At 40.3% G+C, this 4,401-nt stretch overlaps 1 pseudogene; it reads left to right on the forward strand.

The window, feature by feature from the left end:
- Window positions 1–3,093: 3,093 nt before the first annotated feature.
- LOC144237349 (large ribosomal subunit protein eL6-like) lies at window positions 3,094–4,153 on the forward strand (annotated as a pseudogene).
- The last annotated feature ends 248 nt before the right edge of the window (window positions 4,154–4,401 follow it).

A 4,401-nucleotide genomic window follows, 5' to 3' on the forward strand; every position in this document is an offset into this window, starting at 1 on the left:
ATTGCAAAAGTTTGGCAAATGGAATGAAGAGTGAGGCAGTATAGTGAATGGTTGGGAGTGCAATTCTGAGAATTTGAGCAATGAAGAAAAGAGAGATGTAAAAATAGCTTGAGAAGCAATAGAACTTTGGAAATATTCTAACATCATTATTAATTTTCACCTTGTATGGATACCTATTAATATATGGCCTTCTATCTCCTTTCCACATATATGCCTTTCCTGATGTATAAAATGATGAATTAGGGAACCAATAAAAAGTACAAGAATAATATGCACAATGGTACCATCTAGAGTATCCACTTAAAATTACACCCAGTGTATGTTATTAATTCAGGTGACTTGCTCAAGAGACTAGTTGAGGGCCTCTGGGTTCATGCATGTGTTTGTGTGTTTGTTGCTTTGTGTAAGTCATGTAGGAGGGTGAGAAATATTCTCACTGCAGTCCAATGTTTGGGGACTGATAGTTTGATCCTCGAGTGAAACATTTAAACTTTCTGTGAAGTCCTAAAATTTGATTTCAAACTAGGAGAGACATTTTGGCAATGATTTACCTCAATAGTGCTTTGGAAATGAAATGCAAACATACAGAAGGAGAAGAGGAGGTCAAAGACAACCATAAGTACAAGAATTAAGGGGGATATTGTGTTTAGCTGGGAGAAAGATGAAATAATGCTTCAAGTTTCCTTTCCTTTCCTTCCTTCCTTCCTTCCTTTCTTTCTTTCTTTCTTTCTTTCTTTCTTTCTTTCTTTCTTTCTTTCTTTCTTTCTTTCTTTCGCTTCAGAAAGCTTCATCAATCTTTTCAGCTAGTCTGAAGTCAAGTGTTAGTGGATAATGGTCAAGGTGCACTTATGGGAATGTACTCTTGGGGTTAACAGAGTAATTTAGGGTGTGCAGGCACTGGCTCTTGATGGGTGTGTAGGATTTCAACAAAGATGTGGGTGAACAGCAAAAGTTCCAGGCAGAGGGAACACTGACAACAAATACACAAAAGCACAGGGCACATTTAGAGAACAGGGATCAGTCCTGGTATAGCTAGAGTACGAAATACTTTAGGGGAAAGATTGGGAGAGAAGGTGAGAAAGAAGGTGTATTTGCACTTATATTTCCTCCAACCAGAGGATTCACTCTTGAGAATATTGGGGTGGGGGGACCTTGTCTTTTGTTCTTCTGTGAGGGCCTGATACTTGGCTAGGTACACAGTATGGATGCATTTATATCTCCTAAGAGTTTGGCTATCAGAACTACAAACAATGGTGGATGCTGAGATTTAGCTTCTAGAAACATGAGTCTGGTGCTTGAAATCAGGCAAATCAAGCTCTCAGCCAAGAACCGGAGCTTTAATATGAATCACCTGAGGATCTTAACGTGCAGATTCTGATTCCATTAGGCGGCTGGGGTGGGGCCTGTGAGCTTGCATTTCTAATAACCTCCCAAATGATGTCTATGTTGCTAGTCTGGGGACCAAACATTGAGTAGCAAGGATTTGAAGACCCCTTCCCTCTCAATTCATTGACATTTGCAGACTCTGGATTCCTAAATGACTGGGCACAGCTAAGATTCCTCACTTAGTATAGCTGATAGAAAAGCTCAATTTTTTTGGTGTGTTTTTTATGTTTATTTTTGAGACAGAGAGAGACAGAGCATGAGCAGGGAGAGAAGGAGACACAGAATCTGAAACAGGGTCCGGGCTCTGAGCTGTCAGCACACAGCCCAATGCAGGGCTTGAACCCACGAACTGTGAGATCATGACCTGAGCCTAAGTCGGACACTTAACCAACTGAGCCACCCAGGTGCCCCTGAAAAGCTCAAATTTAANGACAGAGCAGAACCAGGATCTTGCTTTGGATTCTGTGTCTCCCTCTCTGTCTGCCCCTTCCCGACTTGCACTCTGTCTTCGTCTCTCTCTCTCTCTCTCAAAAATAAATTTAAAAAATTAAAAAAAAAAGTAACTACCTTGTAAAGATATCCTGCCATTAGAATTGTTGAGGTGCATTTATACTGAAGGAACCTAATCCGTACCATTTATTTTTATTTTATTTTATTTTTTACTGATTTATTTTTGAGACAGAGAGAGAGCATGAGTGGGGTAGGGGCAGAGAGAGAGAGGGAGACACAGAATCTGAAGCAGGCTCTGAGATGTCAGCACACAGCCCGACATGGGACTCGAACCCATGAACTGTGAGACCATGATCTGAGCCAAAGTTGTACATTTAACCAACTGAGCCACTCAGGTGCCCCTCATCCATGCCATTTAAAAATCTTTTGGATGAGTAAGGTTCTTTCTGGTTTGACTCAGAGTGTAATGTAATCTAATAACTGATGAATGGATAAAGATGTGGTGTACACATACAACGGAATACTACTCAGTGATCAAAAAGAATGAAATCTTTGCCATTTGCAACAACATGGATGGAACTAGAGTGTATTATGCTAAGTGAAGCAAATCAGTCAGAGAAAGACAGATATCATATGATTTCACTCATGTGCAATTTGAGAAACTTAACAGATGGACAGGGGAAGGGAAGGAAAAATAAGATAAAAACAGAGAGGGAGGCAAACCTTAACAGACTCTTAAATACAGAGAGCAAACTGAAGGTTGATGGGGGTGAGTTAAATGGATGATGGGCATTAAGGAGGGCACTTTTTGGGATGAGTACTGGGTGTTGTATGTAAGAGTTGAGCCACTGGGTTCTACTCCTGAAGCCAAGACTACATTGCATGTTAACTAACTTGAGAATAAACAAACAAACAAACAAATAAATAAATACATAAATAAAGTGTAAGCCTTTACTCTCCAAACAGATATTTATTGATTGAACATGCCTTCTGTCTAAATTCCATGCCTGTTTACTCCTTAATAATTACAAGCCTAGATTTCTCGGGCTAACAACTCACACAAGGGACAAACTCTAGTCACTGCTATTCTGAAAATGATTATTGTTATATAAATAAACATGACTATAACAACATAAGTTGAGCCTTTTCTGAGTTCTTATTATTTTTATTTTATTTTATTTTCCTCATCCTTTGAGCAGGCTAAGCTGTGCAAGTTTAATATTAATTCCTACAGAGTCCTCTTTCCCATCTTGCAAGATGGTGGGTGAAAAAGTTGAGACATCGGATACTAAGGAGAAGAAACCTGAACCCAAGAAGGCTGATGCTGGTGGCAAGGTTAATAAGAGTAACCTCAAAGCTAAAATGTCAAAGAAGGGAAAATCCCGCTGTAACAGAAGCCCTGTCCTAGTCAGAGGAATTGGCAGATACTCCCCATCACCTATGTATTCCAGAAAGGCCATGTACAAGAGAAAAGTGTTCAGCACCAAANNNNCAGCACCTAAATCCAGGTTTGAAAGGAAGAAAGAGAAAATTTTTGCTACTGTCACAAAATGGTGGTACCAAAGTGGTTAAACTTTGCAAAATGTCTAGGTATTATCCTACTGAAGATGTGCCTCAAAAGCTGTTGAGCCATGGCAAAAAATCTTTCAGTCAGCGTGTGAGAAAACTGCGAGCTAGCCTCACTCCTGGGACCATTTTGATCATCCTCACTGGGCACCACAGAGGCAAGAGGGTGGTTTTCCCAAGCAACTGAGCAGTGGCTTGCCACTTGTGACTGTCTCTCTGGCCCTCAACTGAGTTCCTCTGCATAGAACACACCAGAAATGTGTCATAGCCACCTCTGCCAAAATTGCTATTATTAGTGTGAAAATCTCAAAACATCTCACTGTTGCTTACTTCAGGATAAAGAAGCTGTGGGAACACAGACACCAGGAAGGTGAGATCTTCAACACAGAGAAAGACAAATTAGGGCACCTGGGTGGCTCAGTCAGTTAAGTGTCCGACTTCAGCTTAGGTCATGATCTCACTGTTTGTGGGTTCGAGCTCTACATCGGGCTCTGTGCTGACAGCTCAGAGCCTGGAGCCTGCTTCAGATTCTCCCTCTCTCTCTGCTCCTCCCCCACTCACTCTCTGTCTCTCAAAAAATAAATAAACATTAAAAAAAGAGAAATAGATAATAGAGCAGCACAAGGTTGATCAGAAAGCTGTGAACTTGAAAATTCTGCCAAAAATCAAAGCTGTTCCTCATCTTCAGGGCTACCTCTGCTCTGTGCTTTCTCTTACAAATGAAGTTTATCCTCACAAATTGGTGTTCTAAATTTCTTACAAAGAACCTAACTGAAAAACTGATTCATAAGAAAATTGATTCCTATCATTGTGAGTGTCAGAATTGGTAGTAGTGGTCTCCATGATGAAAATGAAAGTGATGGTAAATTGTTGCATATATTAATTGACTTCCAGTTAATTACACAATACCACCTGGCCACACTTCAGTTGTTCTGAGAAAGGCCTGAGTTCATGATTATTAGTCTTATTGAGAAAGATGCCAGTCTTTAGGGTAAGAGC

The sequence above is a fragment of the Crocuta crocuta genome, unplaced genomic scaffold (assembly GCF_008692635.1).
Source record: "Crocuta crocuta isolate KB4526 unplaced genomic scaffold, BGI_CrCroc_1.0 scaffold2053, whole genome shotgun sequence".
NCBI classification, from domain to species: Eukaryota; Metazoa; Chordata; class Mammalia; order Carnivora; family Hyaenidae; genus Crocuta; species Crocuta crocuta.